We start from the raw sequence: 26,909 nt of genomic DNA, 5'->3' as shown, positions 1-26,909 counted from the left end.
ACCACGCACATATTCTTACCATTGCCCTATTTTGGTCACACTTCAACAAAATAGGGTCCCTAGAAATAAAGTATTCCGTTTTGAAAAAATCTGGACGTCAGACCCTTCCCTTATTAACATAATTCAACAATTATGGCAACATAGCCCCTCTTTAGAAGAAGCCATGACAGTTTTTAGGGAGAATGTTACTTATTAGAAGAAGCATATTTTTGGGAACATTTTCACCAAAAAAAGAAAGCTATTAAATAGAATTAATGGTATACAAATCTCAATCCACTATCCTACGAGCCATTTCCTACAGAACCTAGAAATACAGCTTACTAAAGAGTTTAGCAATTTACTTAGGCAAGAAGAAGATTTTTGGAAATTAAAATCTAGAATTCAGTGGCTAAATGATGGTGACGCAAATACCAATTTTTCCACATGTCTACCTTACAAAGACGTAGACGTAATCGCATAAATGCTCTACAAGATAGTGTAGGAAATTAAACTTTTGATCAAACGGAAATACACCATTCCATAATCAACTACTTCAATGACCTTTTTACCTCACAACATTGCTTCACTGAGCATATCACAAAAAATTCTCCAATAAGTAACTCATTAAATTACAATGATCAACAACATCTAGCTAAACCACTACACCTACATGAAATCAAACAAGTAGTCTTCTATTTCCAACTCTTTAAGGCACCTGGGCCAGATGGCCTTCACCCATATTTCTTCCAAAATTATTGGCAGCATGTAAGTACATCACGTATTCAATGTTGCCATAAGAATTTCCAAGACAGTAAAATCTCAGAACAACTTAACACGACTTATCTGTGCTTAATTCCTAAAGTAAAAAACACTGTAGCAATCACTCAATATCAGCCCATTAGTTTATGTAACACAACTTATAAAATTATTACAAAAATTATTGTTAACAGGCTCAAAACTCTTCTTCATAAAATAGTTGGACATACGCAATCCAGTTTTCAACAAGAGAAAAGGGCCTCAGCTAACGCTATAATTGTACAAGAAATACTTCAACACTTAAAAAAGAAGAAAAGAGGACGAATAGGTCACATGTTGCTCAAATTAGATTTATAAAAAGCTTTTGACAAGCTCGAATGGTCTTTCATCCACAGTACACTACACTATTTCAACTTGCCTAAAAAGCTAATATCTCTAATCATGTCCTGTGTCACAACATCGACCATCTCTATCCTGATAAATGGATTACCCACTCAATTCTTTCACCCCACCAAGGGAATCCATCAAGGAGACCCATTATCACCCTACTTATTTATCATGTGTTTAGAACGTCTATCTAGGAATATATTCCAATCTGTAGATTACCTACGATGGAACCCTATTAAACTTTCTAAAAATGGACCACAACTCTCACACCTTTACTTTGCAGACGATATTATATTACTCTCTATAGTGCAAGATAAGAGTTGCACCACCACTATTGACACACTCAACACCTTTGCTAAGCTTTCAGGACAAACACTCAACTTCCATAAATCAAGAATTTTCTTTTCCAATAACTATAATACTCAAGCCAAATGCAACATTCTTGCAAGCTTTAATATGCATGAGGGGAAACATTTTGGAAAATACTTAGGCTTCTCAATGTTCCCAAAACGTCCTCAACAATCAGATTTACAATATCTCTTAGATAACTTCAAAGCTCGATTGGCAGGATGGAAAACAAAACCTTTCTCTCCCTGGGAGAATAACTCTTATCAAAGCCACACTATCAAGTTTACCAACTCACATAATGCAATTCATTATAATTCCTCAATCAATTCTGAAAAAAATGGAACAATACATGCGTAATTTCCTTTGGAGAAGTACACAACAAAAAAGGAAAATTCATTTGGTAAACTGGCAAACAGTATCAATGCCCAAGAACTTAGGAGGCTTAGTTATACAAAAACTTAAATTAAAAAATGAGGCACTACTGGCTAGCTTGGCATGACGCCTTTTTCAATACCCAAACTCCTTATGGGCTTCCACTCTTATTCATAAATACAAGAACAACCATGCAAACAAAAGCTCATCACACACTTAGAAGAACATTATGCTAGGATGGCAAAACTGCCAAATTGGCATCCAATGGCAAATAGAAACACACTCCATCATAAACTTCTGGTCAGGACCATGGATTGCTCCCAATACCACTATTAGATCACTACTCCATGGGCCTATACCTCTCGCTCATATAAATAGGAATATTAATACTTACAGGGAGCATAATACTTGGAATTGGGCACAAATTCCTTTTAATGTGACCAACGATTTTAAAACACTATTAAATAGGGTTAATATACCCATTTACACAACCAAAGTAGACACTCTATCCTGGGGAATTACAACTAATGGAACTTTTACTGTTCAATCAATGTACTCACATTTGCTACAAAAGGAATTACAAAGACAGGAACCCAAAAATCATTACCTTTGGTTATGGAAAATACAAATATCTCCTAAGATAAAAACATTCCTATGGCTCATCATGCATAATAGACTACCAACAAAATCTTATCTGCATCATATAGGCATCGCAATCGACGACCAATGCTAACTTTGCCATGCAGAAACGGAGACAATCAACCACATCTTCCTCCATTGTCCACATGTAACTCACATCTGGAAAGAATTAGGACTAACTCATATTATCAATCACTTCACTCGATACCCACAACCCTACCAATGCATACTTAAAATAATGAACAAAAACTACAGCAATATGCCTCACCTCATAAATAGGAAAACATTCCTCTCATACACATTGTGGGACATTTGGCTAAATCGGAACCACAACAACTTCAATAATATAAGCAAACACTTAACTCTTACACAAATTATTGATCATGCTCTACAATTCACCTATCTTGCTGCGAGAACAACAAAATAAAAATTACTACAAACCATAAAATGGATCCCTCCAAAATCAAACTACTATAAATTAAACATGGATGGGGCAGTATTAACTCATAAAGCAGGTATAGGCTGAGTAATACGTGACTCCAATGAAAATTGGATCGTAGGTTTTGCAGGGAATTTGGACAATACCAACATTGTCCTAACAAAACTACAAGCTCTATTCTACGGACTCGAACTAGCAAAAGCATATCATTTGACTCCACTGGAAATTAACATCGATGCAACAGAGGTAATCACGACGTTAAAACAAGATAACCCCCTTTATACTAATTTAATTCATGATTGCAGGCATCTCCTGGACCAGTTGCTTAGTCCTCCTATCACGCATATCTAAAGAGAGGGGAACGAGGTGGCGGATGGCTTAGCAAAAGCGGGGTGCGGCATGGACTTTTCTACCACTGCAACCATTTTTGAACAACCACCAGATTTTGTCAACAACTTTTTGCAAAGGGATCAAGCAGGAGACACTCGCCTAAGGAAAACAACAGGGGCACAACACCTACAATGGGACAAGCGACAACAACTAGCAGCTCCCTCTAGCGATAATGTACTGGATAGCAGTGTTAGTTTTAGAGGCAGTAGCTTCTGTATTGATGAAACAAATATAAACTATAACCTAGATGCAACAGCATCACCCTCTCTGTAGCAACCTTTATGATTAATGTAATTATTTTTCCGACCAAAAAAAAATACAAAATCCAAACACTTTAAGGTAAGCGGAAGAAGCAATAAAAACCTTTAGTTTCGTACTTTTTGGCCATAGCTCAAAGATGAAAGATTCGTACTGTTCCTCTCTTCAATTGTCACAGGAAAACCACCTTTCATTTTCGCAGTAAGGTAAGACACAAAGATCGGCTCAACACCTTTTTCTACAACCGGAACCACCTTGAACCGCCGTAAAACACCAGCCACCACCCTCTTCATTTGCAGAAAAGCCATTTCTTTTCCTAAACAAATTCTTGGTCCCGCCTGAAAAACAGGATAAGTATACGTGTCCCTAGCCACAAAAGTCCAATTACCTGACACGTCATCCTTATCTAACCTGACACGTTCCTAGCCGAAACTTTTTTGATGATTTTTTGGACAAAAATACTTTTCTACTACTTTAAAAAAAAGTTACATAAATGAGTAAAACGCAGTACTATACTATGAATTACTTTAACGGAAATTTAGCTGTTAAAGTAAAATGCAGTATAGTACTGCATTTTACTTAAAAAAAATTTTGTAATACGCAGTACTATACTGCATTTTACTAAGAAAATTTGTAAAACGCAGTATAATACTGCGTTTTATACTGAAACGTATTATTATACTGCATTTTACTCTGGTTTTTGGCCCCACCAATAATGAACTGACATAACAATAATTCAATACATAAAACATAGTATTGTACTGCATTTTACATAGAAAAATTCTACACCCCAACGTCGTACTTGCCTTATTTAAAGGCATTTCAATTTTATGAAAATTCATTCAATACTTTACTTCAAACTTACGTTCATACTTCTCTCTTCTTCTTATCAATCATTTTTTTTACAATGTCTGAAGTGCCAAAAATAAGGGTTTCACTATATTGGGGGGGGTGAGGTTGTGTTGGAGAATAACTCTGTGAGGTATAGCTCACCTCCACAATGTCATGTTAAATTGCCGCTTACTATGGAGTACGATATATTGGTATCGTTGTTACGTAAAAAAATGAATGAGAGGTGGTGTTCGGTTAACCTTAAAATAACCGGTAGATTTCCGTATTCAGTGACTCCGCAAGGGTTTGCTTATTATTCTTAGTTTAACATCGAGGATGATGAAACTCTTAGAGATTTTTTGCGGACTCCGGATGAATATAGGGGATTTATTGTAATAAAATTATTGGAAATGTACGTCAAGATGGAAGACGTTCTCAATAATGAGGGTGTGCATAGTAGGGATAACCCCCAGTCATCGAGTGGTTATTCTGGAGCAGTTTTTGCCGGACAGATTGCTGATGAAAGAGCTTGCCTTGATTTTAACTTGTCACCACCGACGAATGAGCAGCCACAAAATAATTTTTCGACTTTATATAATCAACAAGACGACTGGTAAACTTCAATTTTACTGCGTTTTAGCGATGTTTATTTTATGTTTTAATTGGATTTGTATTAACACTCATATTTTTCATAGGGGGTACCGTCCGGATACGAATTTTACAAGTTATGACCCCGCCACTAGTTGGAATATGCGTAGTTTTGGAGTATTGGACCACAGTGGTCCATCCGGGAGTCATCACCAACAAGAAAATATCCATCATGAAACGTCAAGACAATACGACTTGTAAGTAAAGTGATATAGCTATATCTAAAGTATTTATCTAGTTGGGTATATTATTATTTTGTTATTTTTGTGCAGTAAAACGAGATTCTTGAAGCTCCTGACCTCGCACAGTTGCCCATAAACGATGTATTTACTCGTGATTTGGCAGATGCGCAGAGTCAGGAAGATGATAGTGATTATGACAACAATGCGGATGAGTCTAGGGATGACACACCCTTCCATGATGAGGGTGATGAGGAGGAGGAAGTGAATGTTGATCCTGAGCTGACGAGGGAGCATGTTCCTCCACCTCCCGCTAGACCAAGAGTGTACGAGTCCCACGTGCCATTTCATGAGCGGTCTGAGATGCGCAAGCGGGTCCGGGAGCGGTCCTGCATCGATAGCTGTCCCTCCCAAACAAAGGAGGACCTATGGTCGCCCTGCAACACTAGTAGCTGATCCTCGGCAGGTCCGGGATGCGCAGGCGGAGGAAAGTCCATGTCGTCTACTATAATTTAAACAAAATTAATTGTCTGTGTGAGCTTAATAAATTAAATAATTAATTTAGTTTAAAATTGGACTGAATAATTATGTATGGGTTTCAGGCTCGATTTTTTAGGCTCGGTAGCACCGAGTTATCCTTAATTATTATGCGTGTCAATTTCAACATTTTTAGAATTGTGTGTGTTAGCTTAATAAATTAAATAATTAATTATGTTTAAAATTGGACTGAATAATTATGTATGAGTTCCAGGCTTGATTTTTGAGGCCCGGTAGCACCGAGTTATCCTTAATTATTATGCGTGTCAATTTCAATATTTTTAGAATTGTGTGTGTTAGCTTAATAAATTAAATAATTAATTATGTTTAAAAATGGACTGAATAATTATGTATGGGTTCCAGGCTCGATATTTGAGGCCCTGTAGCACCGAGTTATCCTTAATTATTATGCGTGTCAATTTCAACATTTTTAGAATTGTGTGTGTTATCTTAATAAATTAAATAATTAATTATGTTTAAAATTGGATTGTATAATTATGTATGGGTTCCAGGCTCGATATTTAAGGCCAGGTAGCACCGAGTTAACCATAATTATTATGCTGTCAATTTCAACATTTTTAGAATTGGGTGTGTTAGCTTAATAAATTAAATAATTAATTATGTTTAAAATTGGACTGAATAATTATGTATGGGTTCCAAGCTCGATTTTTGAGGCCCGGTAGCACCGAGTTATCCTTAATTATTATGCGTGTCAATTTCAACATTTTTAGAATTGTGTGTGTTAGCTTAATAAATTAAATAATTAATTATGTTTAAAATTGGACTGAATAATTATGTATGGGTTCCAGGCTTGATTTTTGAGGCCCGATAGCACCGAGTTATCCTTAATTATTATGCGTGTCAATTTCAACATTTTTAGAATTGTGTGTGTTAGCTTAATAAATTAAATATTTAATTATGTTTAAAAATGAACTAAATAATTATGTATGGGTCCAGGCTCGATATTTGAGGCCCGGTAGCACCGAGTAATCCTTAATTATTATGCGTGTCAATTTCAACATTTTTAGAATTGTGTGTATTAGCTTAATAAATTAAATCATTAATTATGTTTAAAATTGGACTGAATAATTATGTATGGGTTCTAGGCTCAATATTTGAGGCCCTGATAGCACCGAGTTATCCTTAATTATTATGCGTGTCAATTTTAATATTTTTAGAATTGTGTGTGTTAGCTTAATAAATTAAATAATTAATTATATTTAAAATTGGACTGAATAACTATGTATGGGTTCCAAGCTCGATTTTTGAGGCCCGGTAGCATCGAGTTATCCTTAATTATTATGCGTGTCAATTTCAACATTTTTAGAATTGTGTGTTAGCTTAATAAATTAAATAATTAATTATATTTAAAATTGGACTGAATAATTATGTATGGGTTCCAAGCTCGATATTTGAGGCCCAGTAGCACCGAGTTATCCTTAATTATTATGCGTGTCAATTTCAATATTTTTAGAATTGTGTGTGTTAGCTTAATAAATTAAATAATTAATTATGTTTAAAAATGGACTGAATAATTATGTATGGGTTCCAGGCTCTATATTTGAGGCCCGATAGCACCGAGTTATCCTTAATTATTATGCGTGTCAATTTCAATATTTTTAGAATTGTGTGTGTTAGCTTAATAAATTAAATCATTAATTATGTTTAAAATTGGACTGAATAATTATGTATGGGTTCTAGGCTCGATATTTGAGGCCCGGTAGCACCGAGTTATCCTTAATTATTATGCGTGTCAATTTAAATATTTTTAGAATTGTGTGTGTTAGCTTAATAAATTAAATAATTAATTATGTTTAAAATTGGACTGAATAACTATGTATGGGTTCCAAGCTCGATTTTTGAGGCCCGGTAGCACCTAGTTATCCTTAATTATTATGCGTGTCAATTTCAACATTTTTAGAATTGTGTGTGTTAGCTTAATAAATTAAATAATTAATTATGTTTAAAAATGGACTGAATAATTATGTATGGGTTCCAGGCTCTATATTTGAGGCCCGATAGCACCGAGTTATCCTTAATTATTATGCGTGTCAATTTCAATATTTTTAAAATTGTGTGTGTTATCTTAATAAATTAAATAATTAATTATGTTTAAAAATAGACTGAATAATTATGTATGGGTTCCACGCTCGATATTTGAGGCCAGGTAGCACCGAGTTATCCTTAATTATTTTGCTGTCAATTTCAACATTTTTAGAATTGTGTGTGTTAGCTTAATAAATTAAATAATTAATTATTTTTAAAATTGGACTGAATAATTATGTATGGGTACCAAGCTCGATTTTTGAGGCCCGGTAGCACCGAGTTATCCTTAATTATTATGCGTGTCAATTTCAACATTTTTAGAATTGTGTGTGTTAGCTTAATAAATTAAATAATTAATTATGTTTAAAATTGGACTGAATAATTATGTATGGGTTCCAGGCTTGATTTTTGAGGCTCGATAGCAACGAGTTATCCTTAATTATTATGCGTGACAATTTCAACATTTTTAGAATTGTGTGTGTTAGCTTAATAAATTAAATAATTAATTATGTTTAAAAATAGACTGAGTAATTATGTATGGGTCCAAGCTCGATATTTGAGGCCCGGTAGCACCAAGTTATCCTTAATTATTATGCGTGTCAATTTCAACATTTTTAGAATTGTGTGTGTTAGCTTAATAAATTAAATCATTAATTATGTTTAAAATTGGACTGAATAATTATGTATGAGTTCTAGACTCGATATTTGAGGCCCGGTAGCACCGAGTTATCCTTAATTATTATGCGTGTCAATTTCAATATTTTTAGAAATGTGTGTGTTAGCTTAATAAATTAAATAATTATTATGTTTAAAATTGGACTGAATAACTATGTATGGGTTCCAAGCTCGATTTTTGAGACCCGATAGCACCGAATTATCCTTAATTATTATGCGTGTCAATTTCAACATTTTTAGAATTTTGTTAACTTAATAAAATAAATAATTAATTATGTTTAAAATTGGACTGAATAACTATGTATGAGTTCCAGGCTTGATTTTTGAGGCCCGATAGCACCGTGTTATCCTTAATTATTATGCGTGTCAATTTCAACATTTTTAGAATTGTGTGTGTTAGCTTAATAAATTAAATAATTAATTATGTTTAAAAATGGACTGAATAATTATGTATGGGTCCAAACTCGATATTTGAGGCCCGGTAGCACCGAGTTATCCTTAATTATTATGCGTGTCAATTTCAACATTTTTAGAATTGTGTGTGTTAGCTTAATAAATTAAATAATTAATTATGTTTAAAATTGGACTGAATAATTATGTATGGGTTCCAGGCTTGATTTTTGAGGCCCGATAGCACCGAGTTATCCTTAATTATTATGCGTGACAATTTCAACATTTTTAGAATTGTGTGTGTTAGCTTAATAAATTAAATAATTAATTATGTTTAAAAATGGACTGAGTAATTATGTATGGGTCCAAGCTCGATATTTGAGGCCCGGTAGCACCAAGTTATCCTTAATTATTATGCGTGTCAATTTCAACATTTTTAGAATTGTGTGTGTTAGCTTAATAAATTAAATCATTAATTATGTTTAAAATTGGACTGAATAATTATGTATGAGTTCTAGACTCGATATTTAAGGCCCGGTAGCACCGAGTTATCCTTAATTATTATGAGTGTCAATTTCAATATTTTTAGAATTGTGTGTGTTAGGTTAATAAATTAAATAATTAATTATGTTTAAAATTGGACTGAATAACTATGTATGGGTTCCAAGCTCGATTTTTGAGGCCCGGTAGCACCGAGTTATCCTTAATTATTATGCGTGTCAATTTCAACATTTTTAGAATTTTGTTAACTTAATAAAACAAATAATTAATTATGTTTAAAATTGGACTGAATAACTATGTATGAGTTCCAGGCTTGATTTTTGAGGCCCGATAGCACCGAGTTATCCTTAATTATTATGCGTGTCAATTTCAACATTTTTAGAATTGTGTGTGTTAGCTTAATAAATTAAATAATTAATTATGTTTAAAAATGGACTGAATAATTATGTATGGGTCCAAACTCGATATTTGAGGCCCGGTAGCACCGAGTTATCCTTAATTATTATGCGTGTCAATTTCAACATTTTTAGAATTGTGTGTGTTAGCTTAATAAATTAAATCATTAATTATGTTTAAAATTGGACTGAATAATTATGTATGGGTTCTAGGCTCGATATTTGAGGCCCGGTAGCACCAAGTTATCCTTAATTATTATGCGTGTCAATTTTAATATTTTTAGAATTGTGTGTGTTAGCTTAATAAATTAAATAATTAATTATGTTTATAATTGGACTGAATAACTATGTATGGGTTCCAAGCTCGATTTTTGAGGCCCGATATTACCGAGTTATCCTTAATTATTATGCGTGTCAATTTCAACATTCTTAGAATTGTGTGTGTTAGCTTAATAAATTAAATCATTAATTATGTTTGAAACTGGACTGAATAATTATGTATGGGTTCTAGGCTCGATATTTGAGGCCCGGTAGTACCGAGTTATCCTTAATTATTATGCGTGTCAATTTCAATATTTTTAGAATTGTGTGTGTTAGCTTAGTAAATTAAATAATTATGTTTAAAATTGGACTGAATAACTATGTATGGGTTCCAAGCTCGATTTTTGAGGCCCGGTAGCACCGAGTTATCCTCAATTATTATGCATGTCAATTTCAACATTTTTAGAATTTTGTTAACTTAATAAAATAAATAATTAATTATGTTTAGAATTGGACTGAATAATTATGTATGGGTTCTAGGCTCGATATTTGAGTTTATTTTACAACATATATTAATTTGTTACTTTTGTAAGTTTATTGTTATAAATTAAATAATTAATTTTGTAAAGTGTAATTGGATAGAGTTTGCAGTTACTACAAACTTAAACTACATAGACTCTATGCTAAAAGGCTCTACATTTTACTACGCTAAAAGGCTCTATATTTTACAACACTAAAAGGCTTTATATTTTACTACGCTAAAATGCTATTTATTTTACTACGCTAAAAGGTCACTATTACATATAAAAACAACTAACATAAAATACAAATATGAACAACAAACAAAATAAATAATATTAATTTTTTAAAAATGCAAATAATTTATCAAATTTTAACAATTTTTTGTACCAAAGCTAATAAATCAATCCGGGGTATAAGCAAGATATAAATTTAAACACAAACATAACACAAATTAACATGGAAACACATTAAACAATACAAATATGCATGTACTATACGAGTTTCGACATAAACAAAATCGAAATACTTCGATTTAAGTTTTTTGAATTTGATTGAAATTGAATTTTTGCACCCGAAAGAAAGAATCCAAAGCTTGTCTTGTATGTGGGACCTACACTCCTTGCTCTTTAGGTGACGGGTGGGGCCCAAAACTTTTTTTTTTAAAGTTTGACACGGGGGTGGGGGACCAGCAGAATCAGAATTTTTTAAAAGGGTGTTCGTCGGTTCTGTGGTCCAAGGAAGAAGAAGGGGGTTTATTTTGTTAAAGTTGTTCGCAGTATTATACTGGGTTTTACTTAAAACGCAGTATAGTACTGCGAACAGCTTTAATAAAATATAGTTGGGCCCAGATTTTAAGTAAAACGCAGTATAGTACTGCGAATTACAAAAAAAATTTTTTTTAAGTAAAACGCAGTATAGTAATGCGTTTTACTCATTTATGTATCTTTTTTTTCAAGTAATAAAAAAGTATTTTTTTGTCCAAAAAAGTTTCGGATTCCTCTGCCCAATCTTTTCCCCATAATTTCTCCACGCTCCCCAATGCATAGGGATGATAACTTACCCTTGTCCCCTTTTTCACAAAAGTACCATCTGGCAAAATATTATCCTCTGCTGCAGCTTTAGAATCTATAGGAACTGGTGGGTAAAATCTCATGCTTTCACAAAGTGAAGCATGTGTGTAAATCATGTCTTTCACTTCATCATACATTGGACTTTCGGATTTTGCTTTAATCTCTTTCAAGATTTGACTTTCTACTTCTGGGTGTCCAGAAATTAACCAAAAAAACCATGTTAAAGCAGCAGATGTTGTGTCACGACCAGCCAAAATGAAACTTATAACAATATCTGTAACAAAGTCTTCATCCGAATGGCCAGTGCTTAAAAATCTTGATAATAAATTCACTGATTCGAGCGATGATTCTTCATTGAGTTCTCTTTGTTTTTCTTTCACGAGCTCTTTAGCAAATTGGCGAACTTCATTAACAGCTGCCCCGAATTTTTTCTCGGACCCAATGTTCAATTTTCTCTTGATTTTCCATAAAAAGGGGAAAATAGCATTGACTCTTTCACTGCTTAGCCTAACAGCTTCTTCAAAAGCAACTGCGAATTTTGCTTGAGGAAGTGATGGTAATAAATAAGCAGGATCATACCCAAAAGCAATTTTACAAATATTATCAAAAGCAAACCTTTGTAAAATGTCTTAAAAATCAACAACTGCTTTTTTGGCAGCAGCAGTAGCAAGAATTGGAATTAGCCTTTCGTTGAGTTCTGTATCAACAGTTTCAACGAATTTGCGAAGAGATTTTGTGTTAAACTCATGGTTTGCAACTTGTCTTTGATACTTCCAAATGTCACCGTCCACATTAAATATGCCATCACCGAGAAAATCAGACATAGTTGTTTTAAAAACATTACCTTTTTGGTAAATGTGAAATTGGGTTTTGAGCATGTGTTAGACATTGGAGGGGTTAGATGTAATAACCCGGCCGGTCGTCTTAAGAATTTAATCCCCATCCTCTATTAATTACTATTTTCGTGTTTATTTTTGCTATTTTGAATTGCCGGGATATTTGGTTTCGAGGTTCGGGAAGTTTTGGGACATTTAGTCCCTAAATGAGAGCTTAAGTGTTGGAAATTTGACCGTAGTCGGAACAACGTGAAAACGACCTCGGAATGGAATTTCGATGGTTCCGTTAGCCCCGTTAGGTGATTTCGGGCTTAGGGGCGTGATCGGATTGTGTTTTGGAGGTCCGTAGCTAATTTAGGCTTGAAATGCCGAAAGGTCTAATTTTGAAGTTTCCGGTTCGATAGTGAGATTTTGATCCGAGGGTCAGAATGGAATTCCGGAAATTGGAGTACCTCCGTAGTGTTGAATGCGACGTGTGTGCAAAATTTCAGGTCATTCGGACGAGGATTGATAGACTTTTTGATCGAAAGCGTATTTTTAGAATTCTTAGGCTTGAATCCGTGGTTGATTCGTCGTTTCGATGTTGTTTTAGGTGTTTTAAGGATTGATATAAGTTTGGATAGTGGTATTAGACTTGTTGGTGCCTTTGGTTGAGGTCCCGGGGGCCTCGGGATGGTTTCGGGAGGTTGTCAGAAGAATTTGAAATTTGTTTGAGCAGCTTCAGTGGTTTTCTGTCATAACCGCACTTGCGGTTGGGTCCCGCAGATGCATAGCCGTAGAAGCGACATTTGCCATCGCAGAAACGGAAATTGGGAGGAACAGTAGGAACCACAGAAGCGGTATATGTACCGCACCTACGAGACCACAGATGCGGATTTTGGGTCGCAGGTGCGGCGGAGGGGTTTTAAATGAGAACCGCAGAAGCAGTATCGCAGATACGATGGTGGACCGCAGATGCGATGGGTGGACCGCAGATGCGGGATTGCTGGGTAGAACATATAAATTCTTGCCTTCGCAAATTTGAGCTATTTTTACCTCTTTTCAAACGGGAAGAAGCCTTGAGGGGCATTTTCAAGAGAGATTTTCAGAGGAATTCATTGGGTAAGATCTTTGGTCTATAAACTCGTTATTGGGGTGATTTTTATCATTTTAAACAAGAAATTTAAGGAAAATTAGTGGTAATTTAGGGGTTAGGGCTTGACTAATTAGAGACCTTTGAGTGATAATTTGAGGGATCATTTGAGGTCTGATTTTGGTACTTTTGGTATGACTGAACTCGTGAGAGTGTGAGGATTCTGGAAATATAAATTTTACTTGATTCCGAGACGTGGGCCCGAGGGGCATTTTGACCATTTTTCCTAATTTCGCGTATTAGCTTAGAATCTCTTTGTAGAATCAGTTACTTGAAGTGTTATTTACATTATGAAATTGAATTGAATAGATTTGGGCCATTTGGAGTTGAGTACTCGTGGCAAGAATGTGGTTTCAAATTGATTGAGCTGGTTCGAGGTAAGTGGCTTGCCTAACCTTGTGTGGGGGACTTTCCCCTTAGGATTAGTGTTGTGATAATTGAAATGCCTTATACGTGAGGTGACGAGTGCGTACTTGTCCTAATTGTTGAAAATCCTGTTTTCACTAAAATAGCTTAAATTGTGTTTTGCTTCTGCTTATACTACTTGGAATTTAAACCTGCTGCTAGCTTAGAAAAACATGCCTAATTGACTTAATTGCTTTATTTGCTTAAACTACTTTATTTGTATTATGTGGAACATGCTAGGTTAGAATTACCTATTTTACTTGGTATGAAGTTGAGTTTATTTGAGCATTCCTTGTGCTATTGTTGTGTGTTTTACTTTGGGACTACGGGACGACATCCCGGGAGATTCCCTGTACGTACTCATGATTTGAGCTGAAGTGAGGATACCAAGAGATCCCCGGAATACCGAGAGATCCCTATCATATATTGAGGATACCAAGAGATCCTCGGGATACCGAGAGATCCCTAGCATATATTGAGGATACCAAGAGATCCTTGGGATACAGAGAGATCCCTAGCATATATTGAGGATACCAAGAGATCCTCGGGATACCGAGAGATCACTAGCATATATTGAGGATACCAAGAGATCCTCGGGATACCAAGAGATCCCTAGCATATATTGAGGATACCAAGAGATCCTCGGGATACTAAGAGATCCCTAGTATATATTGAGGATACCAAGAGATCCCTTGCATATATTGAGGGTACTAAGAGATCCTCGGGATACTGAGAGATTCCCGGTTATTATCCTTGTGATTGTCTCTGTCTCTGTTTTAGTTATTGAGTTCCTTATTTTCCTGTATTAGATTCTTGTTGTTAGCTTTCAACTGTACCGCTTATCTTATACTGTCGTGCCTTATATTTTTATTTTATCTCAGTAGCGCCCTGACCTTCCTCGTCACTACCCGACCAAGGTTAGGCTTGGCACTTACTGAGTACCACTGTGGTGTACTCATGCCCCTTTCTGCGCATGTTTTTCATGTGTAGATCCAAGTACCTTGACTCAGTCCTATCACCCTTGAGAGGATGCGACTGCTCCAGAGACTTCGAGGTATATCTACCGCGTTCGCAGACCGAGGAGTCCCTTTTCATTCTATCTTGTAGTGATAGCCCTTCTATCTTCTTCTGTTGATGTAGACATTCCGGAGTTAGAGCATTTTATTATATTCGTAGCTTGTGATTCATGGGTTTCTGGGTTTTGGGAAAAACTGTATTAGTTTATGAGAGTTGGTATTATGTATGCCGAGTGGCACTTTCAAATGCTATTTTATTACACTTTTCTGTTTTAACTTGTTTTTTTTCTTTTCTTCCGCAAATTTGGTTTATTTTGCCGTAACGATGATTCACGGAGCGCGAACCAGGGTCATGAAAAGTTGGTATCAGAGCTCTAGGTTCATAGGAGTCATGAATCACAAGCTGGTTTATTAGAGTCTCGCTGATCAGTACGGATACATCTGTACTTATCTACAAGAGGCTATGTAACCGTTAAAAAAATTCCACTTCATTTGATTTCCCCGTCGTGCGAGATTTTTAACATCACAATCCTAAACCTCTGTCTTTCATTCTCTCACAGATGGTGAGGACACGTGCTATCAGAGATGATCCGACACCCGCGCCCCCTACGAGAACTGTCAGAGGTCAAGGCCGGGGTAGAAGCCAAAGACGCGTACACGGTGCAGATAGAGCACCCGCGCGAGCTGCTACCGAAGAGCCACCAGCAGTTTCAGCCATAGCCCAGCCATCGAATGCGCCTACTGCTACTACTACTCCAGTACTTCAGGAGACATTAGCACAGTTCTTGAGCATGTTTGGTACATTAGTTCAGGTGGGGTTGATTCAGGTTGTACCAACTACTTCACAGATCGGGGAAGGGACCCAGACTTCTGCCACCTCCACTCTAGAGCAGCGAGTTCTCATTGTTCAGGTTCCAGGTGTCATGGCGACACAACCTGTGGTCCCAGTTTAGCAGGTGGTGAGGACCTCTCACCGAGTAGAGGACATGTGGGTCCAGGAGAGAGAGTATAGGGAAGTAAGGAGACCTCGTAGGCTGGAGAGACCCACTGGTCCTTATTTTGGATGAAGAGTACGGCATGGTAGAGGTTTTGTGGGTCAACCAGCTCAATTTGCATCTCAGACTTCACACAGTGTTTCAGGTGTTCAGGGGTCTTGGAGTACCCGTACTGCACAGTTCCCACTACCACGTCCTCCCAGACTTGTTTTAAGTGTGGTGACACACGCCATGTGGTGAGGGATTGCCCTAAACTTGGGAGGAGTGCACCTCCACAGACTTCTCAACCACAGCGCGCTCTGCAGAGTTCTCAGGCTATGATCACAACACCAGTTGCTACCCCACCTCTTAGCCAGCTAGAGGGGAAGGCCAAACCAGATATTATGCCCTTCCTTCCCATACCGAGGCTGTTGCTTCCGATTCTATCATCACAGGTATTACTCTAGTTTGTCACAGAGATGCATCGGTTCTATTCGATCCAGGCTCTACTTACTCTTATGTGCCTTCTTATTTTGCTCCGTATTTGGGTGTACCTCAGGATTCTTTAAGTTCCCCTATTTATGTTTTTACTCCTGTGGGAGATTTTCTTTTTGAGGACCGCATTTATCGGTCGTGTTTGGTTGATCTAAGTGGTTTTGGGACCAGAACCGATTTATTATTGCTCAGCATGGTAGATTTTGATATTATCTTAGGCATGGACTAGTTGTCGCCCCATTATGATATTCTTGATTGTCACGCCAAAACCGTGATGCTGGCTATGCCAGGTGTACCCGTGTTGAGTGGAGGGGTACTTTAGATCACACTCCCAGTGGAGTTATTTCTTTCCGTAAGGCTTAACGTATGGTTGAGAAGGGGTATGACACGTATCTAGCTTATGTGAGAGATGTCAATATTGATACCCTTTCCGTTGATTCAGTCCTAGTAGTACGAGATTTTCCTGATGTATTTCCAACTGATCTTCCGAGCATGCCGCCTGATAGAGATATTGATTTCGGCATTGATCTATTGCCAGACACTCAACCCATTTCTATTCCTCCGTATCGTATGGCTCTTCCTGAGTTGAAGGAGTTGAAGGATCAGTTACATGAATTGCTTGATAAGGGTTTCATTCGGCCCAGTGTATCCCCTTGGGGTGCTCCTGTCTTGTTTGTAAAGAAAAAGGATAGTTCTATGCGTATGTGTATTGATTATCACCAATGGAACAAAGTTACAGTGAAGAACTGTTATCCTTTGCCTCGTATTGATGATCTGTTTGACCAGCTTCAGGGCGCACGAGTGTTTTCTAAGATTGACTTGCACTATGGTTACCATCAATTGAAGATTTGGGAGCCAGATATCTCGAAGACTGCTTTCAAGACTCGGTACGATCATTACGAGTTCCTTGTCATGTCATTTGGGTTAACCAATGCCCCAGCAGCCCCTATGCATTTGATGCACAGTGTGTTCCGGCCGTACCTTGACTCATTCGTCATTGTCTTTATTGATGATATTCTGGTGTATTCCCGGAGTCAGGAAGATCATGAGTAGCACCTGAGGACCGTTCTTCAGACCTTGAAAGAAAATAAGTTATATGCTAAGTTCTCGAAATGTGAGTTTAGGTTGGATTCCGTGGCATTCTTAGGCCACGTGGTGTCAAGTGAGGGTATTCAGGTGGATCTGAAGGAAGAAGAGGCCATGCAGAGTTGGCCCAAACCATCCTCAGCTTCAGAGATCCGCAGTTTCCCTGGCTTGGCGGGTTATTACCGTCGTTTTGTTGAGGGGTTTTCATCGATTATAGCCCCTATGACCAGACTGACCCAGAAGGGTGCTCCGTTCCAGTGGACGGAAGAGTGTGAGGCGAGCTTTCAGAAGCTTAAGATAGCTTTGACTACAGTCCCAGTTTTGATATTGCCTTCAAGTTCGGGATCTTATATGGTCTATTGTGATGCCTCTAGGATTGGCCTGGAGCGGTTTTGATGTAGGACGGTAGGGTGATTGCCTACACATCCAGACAGTTAAAGGTTCACGAGAAGAATTATCCTGTCCACGACCTTGAGTTAGCTGCCATTGTTCACGCCCTGAAGATCTGGCATCATTATTTGTACGGGGTTCCTTGTGAGATTTATACTGATCATCGGAGCTTGCAGCACCTGTTCAAGCAAAAGGATCTAAATTTGCGCCAGAGGAGATGGTTAGAGTTGCTGAAGAACTATGATATCACTATTTTGTATCACTTGGGGCAAGGCCAATGTGGTGGCCGATGCCTTGAGTCGTCGGGCAGAGAGTTTGGCTTATTTACCAACATCGGAGAGGCCTTAGCCAGCCAATTTGTGAGATTGGATTTTTCGGAGCCCAGTCGGGTTCTAGCTTGCGTGATTTATCGGTCTTCCCTATTTGATTGTATCAGGGAGCGTCAGTATGATGACCCTCATTTGCTTGTCCTCAAGGACAAGGTTCAGCATGGTGATGCTAGAGATGTGACCATGGTGATGACAGGGTATTGAGAATGTAGGGTCAGATTTGTGTACCCAATGTTGATGAGATTCGGGAGTTGATTCTGGAAGAGGCTCATAGTTCGCGGTATTCCATTCATCCGGGTGCCGCGAAGATGTATCAGGATTTGAGCCAGCACTATTGGTGGAGGCGGATGAAGAAAGATGTAGTTGGATTTGTAGATTGGTGCCTCAACTGTCAGCAGGTGAAGTATGAGCAACAGAGACCGGGTGGGTTGCTTCAGCAGATAGAGATTTCGGAGTGGAAGTGGGAGCGGATCACCATAGACTTTGTAGTTGGGCTCCCACGGACTTTGAGAAAGTTCGATGCTATTTGGGTGATTGTGGATCGGCTAACCAAGTCTGCGCACTTCATCCCTGTGTGTACTACCTATTCTTCGGAGCGTCTAGCATAGATTTATATCCGGGAGGTTTCGTCTGCATGATATTCCAGTTTCCATCATTTCAGATAGAGGTACTCAGTTCACATCACGGTTCTAGAGGGCCGTTCAACATGAGTTGGGTACTCGGGTGGATTTGAGTGCATCATTTCACCCTCAGACGGACGGACAGTCCGAGCACACTATTCAGATTCTTGAGGATATGCTCTGTGCGTGTGTGATTGAATTTGGAGGGTCTTGGGATCAGTTCTTTCCATTGGCGGAGTTTGCTTACAATAACCGCCATCAGTCCAGCATTAAGATGGCACCATATGAGGCTTTATATGGTAGGCGGTGTAGATCCTCTGTGGGTTGGTTTGAGCCGGGTGAGGCCAGATTATTGGGCACAGACTTGGTACAGGATGCTTTGGAGAAGGTTAAGGTGATTCAGGATAGACTACGTACAGCCCAGTCCAGACAGAAGATATGTGGACCGAAAGGTTCGTGATGTTTTCTATATGGTAGGAGAGCGGGTTCTACTTCGGGTACCACCTATGAAGGGTGTTATGAGATTTGGGAAGAAAGCGAAGTTGAGTCCGAGGTTTATTGGCCCTTTTGAGATATTGAGGCATGTTGGGGAGGTTACTTATGAGCTTGCCTTACCTCCCAGCTTGGCAGGAGTTCATCCGATTTTTCATGTTTCGATGCTCCGGAGGTATCAGGGTGATCCGTCGCACGTGTTGGATTTCAGTTCAGTCCAGTTGGACAAGGATCTATCTTATGTTGAGGAGCCAGTGACAATATTGGACAGGCAGGTTAGAAAGCTGAGGTCAAAAAATATTGCATTAGTAAAGGTTCAATGGTGAGGTCAGCCGGCCGTGGAGGCGACCTGGGAGACCGAACAGGGTATGTGCAGCTGTTACCCTCATCTTTTCACTACTTCAGGTATGTCTTTATGCTCGTTCGAGGATGAACAAATGTTTAAGTGTAGGAGGATGTGACGACCCGGCCGGTCGTCTTAAGAATTTACACCCCGATCCCCTATTAACTATTTTCCTCATTTTTATTTCTGCTATTTTGAATTGCCGGGATGTTCGGTTTCGAGTTTCGGAGAGTTTTGGGACATTTAGTCCCTAAATGAGAGCTTAAGTGTTGGAAATTTGATCGTAGTTGGAACAATGTGAAGACGACCTCGGAATGGAATTCCGATGGTTCCATTAGCCCCGTTGGGTGATTTCGGGCTTAGGGGTGTGATCAGATTGTGTTTTGGAGGTCCGTAGCTAATTTAGGCTTGAAATGCTGAAATGTCTAATTTTGAGATTTTCGGTTCGATAGTGAAATTTTGATCCGAGTGCCGGAATGAAATTCTGGAAGTTGGAGTAGCTTCGTAGTGTTGAATGCGACGTGCGTGCAAAAGTTCAGGTCATTTGGACAAGGATTGATATACTTTTTGATCGAAAGCATATTTTTAGAGTTTTGGAATTCATAGGCTTGAATCCGTTGTTGATTCGTCGTTTCGATGTTGTTTTAGGTGTTTTAAGGATTGTAATAAGTTTGATAGTGCTATTAGACTTGTTGGTGCCTTTGGTTGAGGTCCTGGGGGCCTCGGGATGGTTTCAGGAGGTTGTCAGAAGAATTTGAAATTTGTTTGAGCTGCTTCAGCTGCTGGTTTTCTGTCATAACCGCACCTGCCGCAGGTGCGTAACCGCAGAAGCGGCATTTGCCATCACTGAAGCGAAAATTGGGAGGAACAGCAGGAACCGCAGAAGCGGCATATGTACCGCACCTACGACACCGCACCTGCGGATTCTGGGTCGCAGGTGCGGCATAGGGGTTTTAAATGAGAACCGCAGAAGCGGTTCCCCAACCGTAGAAGTAGTATCACAGATGCGATGAGTGGACCACAAATGCGGGATTGCTGGGTGGAACATATAAATTCTTGCCTTCGCAAATTTGAGCTACTTTTACCTCTTTTCAAACGGGAAGAAGCCTTGGGGAGCATTTTTTGAAGAAAGATTTTCAGTGGAATTCATTGGGGTAAGATCTTTGGTCTATAAACTCGTTATTGGGGTGATTTTTATCATATTTTACACGAAATTTAAGGAATATCAGTGGTAATTTAGGGGTTAGGTGTTGACTAATTAGAGACCTTTGAGTGATAATTTGAGGGACCATTTGAGGTCTGATTTTGATACTTTTGGTATGACTAAACTCGTGAGAATGTGAGGATTCTGGCAATATAAATTTTACTTGATTCCGAGATGTGGGCCCGAGGAGCATTTTGGTCATTTTACCTAATTTCGCGTATTAGCTTAGAATCTCTTTGTAAAATCAGTTACTTGAAGTGTTATTTACATTATGAAATTGAATTGAATAGATTTGGGCCATTTGGAGTCGAGTACTCGTGACAAGAATGTGGTTTCAAATTGATTGAGCTGGTTCGAGGTAAGTGGCTTGCCTAACCTTGTGTGGCGGACTTTCCCCTTAGGATTTGTATTGTGATAATTGAAATGCCTTGTATGTGAGGTGACGAATACGTACTTGTGCTAATTGTTGAAAATCAAGTTTTCACTAAAATAGCTTAAATTGTGTTCTTCTTTGCCTGCTTATACTACTAGGAATTTAAACCTGCAGCTAGCTTAGAGAAGCATGCCTAATTGACTTAATTGCTTTATTTGCTTAAACTACTTTATTTGTATTATGTGCAACATGCTAGGTTAGAATTACCTATTTTACTTGGTATCAAGTTGAGTTTAATTAAGTATTCCTTGTGCTATTGTTGTGTGTTTTACTTTGGGACTACGGGATGACATCCTGGGTGATTCTCTGTACGTACTCATGATTTGAGCTGAAGTGAGGATACCAAGAGATCCTTGGGATACCAAGAGTTCCCTAGCATATATTGAAGATACAAGGATATCCTTGGGACACCGAGAGATCCCTAGCATATATTGAGGATACCAAGAGATCCCTAGCATGTATTGATGATACCAAGAGATCCTCAGGATGCTGAGAGATCCCTAGCATATATTGAGGATACCAAGAAATCCTCAGTATTCAAAGAGATCCCTAGCATATATTGAGGGTACTAAGAGATCCTCGGGATACTGAGAGATCCCCGGTTATTATCCTTGTGATTGTCTCTATCTCTGTTTGAGTTATTGAGTTCCTTATTTTCCTCTATTAGATTCTTATTGTTAGCTTTCAACTATACCGCTTATCTTATACTGTCATGCCTTATATTTTTATTTTATCTCAGTAGGGCCCTGACCTTCCTCGTCACTATCCGACCGAGGTTAGGCTTGACACTTACTGAGTTCCGCTGTGGTGTACTCATGCCCCTTTCTGCGCATGATGTGCAGATCCAGGTACTTTGACTCAGTCCTATCACCCTTGAGGCGAGACGACTGCTCCAGAGATTTCGAGGTATATCTGCCGCGTCCGCAGACCGAGGAGTCCCTTTCCATTCTATCTTGTAGTGATGCCCTTCTATCTTCTTCTGTTGATGTAGACATTCCGGAGTTAGAGCATTTTATTATATTCATAGCTTGTGATTCATGGGTTTCTGAGTTTTGGGAAAAACTGTATTAGTTTATGAGAATTGGTACTGTATATGCCGAGTAGCACTTTCAAATGCTGTTTTATTACACTATTTTTGTTTTAACTTGTTTTTTTCTTTCTTCCATAAATTTGGTTTATCTTCCGCATTTTAGGTTTACCTAGTTGCAGAGACTAGGTGCCGTCAACCGGGGTCGTGACATTAGCTGTGAATATTTGGCGAAAACCGAAAGGAAGATTGAGAGTGAAAGTTAAGTTGGAAGTGTTTTGAATAACATCACTAGTCCATTGAATTCGACGATCTTTGTTTGCTAAGATTGAGAAATAGGAACCAATGATTGGATATGATTTTGGGATCTTGCTGCAGGTGGATTTACTGTGTGGGAAAACATTGGCTAAAGTGCTTTTAATGAAGAAGAGGAAGAGAAACGGAATGAGGCAAAAGAGTAAAGAGGTTGAAAGCTCCAAGTCTATCATCATTTACTATATCTTTTTGCGGATTATTTTTTTCTTTTGGATGATGAGTAGAAGCGTTAAGATATCTATGAATACTACCTAGAGCTATTTATAGACCTTCGGACTCTAACTTTTATTTTTTAAACATTACAATATATCTTCCCACGTGTAAGCATTATAGGCAACTTTTCTTTCTTAATATTAAAGTAAGGCCAAATACATATACTAAACATCTCAATTGATATTAGTTACATAGGTCGGATGAATCGGTGTTACACCTCCATATGTTTGTACGTGACAGTACGTCATAAGTCAATTGACGTAAGCTTGTAAATGAGATCCTGTTTGGAAGTATATAACAACAACAACAACGATCATAGTGAAATTCTACTAGTGGAGTCTGAGAAGGGTAGTGTGTACGCAGACTTTACCCCTACCTCGAAGGAGTAGAGAGGTTGTTTCCGAAAGACCCTCAGGTCAAGAAGACAAAGAGACAAAAGGAGACAATATTAGTTACACCACAAAAATCATAGGAAAAATAGGAACAACATGAAATCCAGAAGAAAAATGCAAAGCAAAAACGAAATAGTAACCCTACCAAACTAGTCTCACAAAGTTATGAAGTAAGGCAAGACTCAACTACCTCCTAACCTACAACCCTAATACTCGACCTCCACATGTTCCTATTAAGTGTCATGTCCTCGGAAATCTAAAGCCTCGCCATATCCTACCTGATCACCTCCCTCAATACTTCTTAGGCCGCCCTCTACCTCTTCTCGTGCCCTCCACAACCAGCCACTCACACCTTCTTACCGGAGCATCTAGGCTTCGCCTCAGTACATGCCCGAACCATCTGAGCCTCGCTTCCCGCATCTTATCATCACTGGGAGCCACGCACACCTTCTACCGAATATCATCATTCCTAAGCTTATCCATCCTAGTCTGCCCGCACATTTACCTCAACATCCTCATTTCTGCTACCTTCATCTTCTGGATATGTGAGTTCTTAGCAGGCCAACACTCAGCCCCACACATCATAGCCGGTCTAACCACTGCTTTATAGAACTTACCTTTGAGTATTAGTAGCACTCTCTTGTCCTACAATTCTATAGATGCTAACCTCCACTTTATCCATCCTACCCCAATACGGTGTGCGACGTCCTCGTCGATCTCCCCTCCTACTGGATAACCGGCCCAAGGTACTTGAAGCTGCCTCTACTCGGGATCACCTGTGATTTAAGCCTCACATCCACGCCCACTTCCCCCTTGGATGCCTCTTTGGAAGTATATAAATTAAGTTAATTGGGTTACGTTGAAGGTTACAAATATTTATTGATCATGAATAACAAGTACCAAGAGGGTTGGAAGACTTAAAAGCTAAACGAATTAAAGAAAAAATAAATTTCGTCGAAAGTCAACAAGTTGGGAATGTATAACATGTACCTTTGAGGTGAGATTAGGTTGCTTAACATGATAAAGAGGTTATGCTATGGGTTATTTTAGTCATATAATAATCATGTACTATAATTTTGAAGTCAAGAGAGTTGTGGAACAAAAGTTGGCAAAGGTCAGAAGTTACATTCATAAATGTTCTAAAAATTTGGTCAAATGTAGTTGAGCTTTTCTCCCAATTTACTTGGAACTATAGGATTATCCATCTACCAAATTGAATATCTACGAGCCTAGTTTCTAACACATTAAACCGTTTGTCGATACGACATCAGGGTAGAAATATATTAGCATTTTTGCGAGGCCGCGCAAGCAGCTCCCAATGGGGCCCACTTAGGCGGTGGATGATATTTCAACCTTTAAAGATCTGGGCAAGGCTCATTTGGGTTCATTTTTTCGACCCAACCAGACCCTAGACTCTCCCAAAATACTCTCAAAGCAGTCTCCATGATTCTATATGAAAACAAAACATAAAAAATATGAATCCAACGCTAGAAATCCCATGATGCTTGCTAGATCGTAGTCCTTCATCTTTTGGCTGTTTTGGAGGATTCTTCAAGTGAAGTAACCTTAGATTTCGTGTTTTTATTGTTTATTAAGGTAATAATCAATCTCTCTTTCATATATATTAGAGTTTCATGGCAAAATCAAGTGTTATAGACCAACTTGAACACAAAAGTTGATTCAATAAGAGAATGCAACTCTAATAGTATTGTTGTGTGATTGAGGGTTGTTGTGAGCTAGACAAGTTGGTGATTTCAAGTTGTATCTACCTCCTAAAGTAATTAAATCATGTTCTTGGTTTTGCTTAAGGTTAATCATGTGTTGGTTGAGTGAAAATCTACAAGATAGTTATTGACATAGCATAAAGAATCATTATCTTTTTTTTGTAGGCTGTGTTGGGGTTACATATATAGTTCGCTGTGGTTGAAAATTATTATAAATAGTTTAATTATGTTATGGTTGCTGTTTTTAAGCTTATCTGTGTGCTAATTAAGTTGATTGAAGAAGATAATATGAAAAACAAGAGGTTCACAACAAAGGTTAAGATGTTTGGCGTGTGGATTATTTTTGAAGATTATTCTTATAATGTTTTGGGTTGAAAATGATATGGTAAATATAAGTATGATATTATAGATGCTGTAGAAGATTTATGGAAAAGGAATTGGATTTAAACCATATTTTATTAATCATAAATCGAGCTTGCCGCTCAAAATGGTTGTTGAAGTAATCGAAGAGCTTATTATGAATTATATTGTTGTTATTTGGGCTGTTTAGTGACTTTTAGTAACTTATGGGATATAGTACAAACATGGAGGTGGTGTTCGTTTTCTAGTAGAATATTGGTTTTGAAATATGAGAGTACAACACTTATATGATTACGATGAAGTCGGTTTACTTAGTATGCTTTGGACATGTAATGATTGGTGTGGCGTGATCCTATCCCGACCTTTATGACGTTTATGTACTCTTAGAGGCTTGTAGACATATGTTATGTATATGGATACTTGCATGGCCTTGTCGGCTTATGTTTTGAGTGTAAAAATGATAATGTCGTCCTTATAGGCCCGTATGTCACGTGTATAAGTTTATATATCATGTTGAGTCATCCTATGTCGAGTATTCCCTTATGTTTTATACTGGTTATCTCATGACGACCCTTCTGGCCCATTTACCCATTATGGTATGATAAGAAATATACGTTACGTTTGTACTCGGTAGAGTTCACAGGGTGCCTGTCGCGGCCCTCCGATTTGGGTCGTGACAAACTTGGTATCAGAGCAGTTCTATCCTAGGGAGTCTACAAGTCGTATCTAGTAGAGTCTTGTTTATGGGTGTGTTGTGCACCACACTTATAAGCAGGAGGCTACGGGGCATTTAGGACTGTCACTCTTTATTCTTACTGTAGATCGTGTGGTAGAGCTCAGTTGTAATAATTCAAATTCGTAAATTATATTTTATTCATAATACAACGATATCTACATCCATAAAGACAGTTGATAAGAGATTGAATGTGGCTGTGGCAGAGTTAAGTCGGAGGAACTCAATTTTGCATCATGCTTATGATGAGAAAATGTAAGGTCTTCAGCATATCATGTGTGTACTAAGACGTGTAAGCCTTTTGATAAGGAGCTTTAAGGCATGAATATCTATTCACCCATATGGTAAAAAGCAACGAGAGAAATAGAAGGTAGATAGAAGTCAACAAGAAAAAGAAGCAAGGTAAAGAAGGGTATGAGGTACCCAGTTAGTGAATATTATCAACATTTACAATTCAGGCAGAGAAGTATAAGCATTCTAAGTTACCTTCAACAGTAATAGAGGTATGTACAATTGGAAACACCCATCTTAGTTATGCCCTACGTGAACTAACATATATAGTTTAAGAGAAGGATGAGATATCAGGATCCAGCTGGGGTTAGAGTAACCCAAAATGGTAGTTGAGTTGTTAGCATTAGCTAATATTTCCGAAGGATATTGCAAACGTGGTAATAGTTTTCCTTGTGAGACATCCAGATAGTGCATTCTAGAATAGTACAGTTGGATATGAATACTAGAATGTTCAGAAAATTTAGAAGATAGGCACT

At 38.0% G+C, this 26,909-nt stretch overlaps 1 pseudogene; it reads right to left on the bottom strand.

Annotated features, from left to right (window-relative positions):
* Positions 1-3,482: 3,482 nt before the first annotated feature.
* LOC107792636 (cytochrome P450 94A2-like) lies at positions 3,483-22,896 on the bottom strand (annotated as a pseudogene).
* Between the last annotated feature and the right edge of the window lie 4,013 nt (positions 22,897-26,909).

This window comes from Nicotiana tabacum, chromosome 22 (assembly GCF_000715075.1).
Source record: "Nicotiana tabacum cultivar K326 chromosome 22, ASM71507v2, whole genome shotgun sequence".
NCBI lineage: Eukaryota > Viridiplantae > Streptophyta > Magnoliopsida > Solanales > Solanaceae > Nicotiana > Nicotiana tabacum.
Note: the sequence above shows the minus strand (reverse complement) of the source record. Positions and strands in the feature narration are given on the sequence as shown.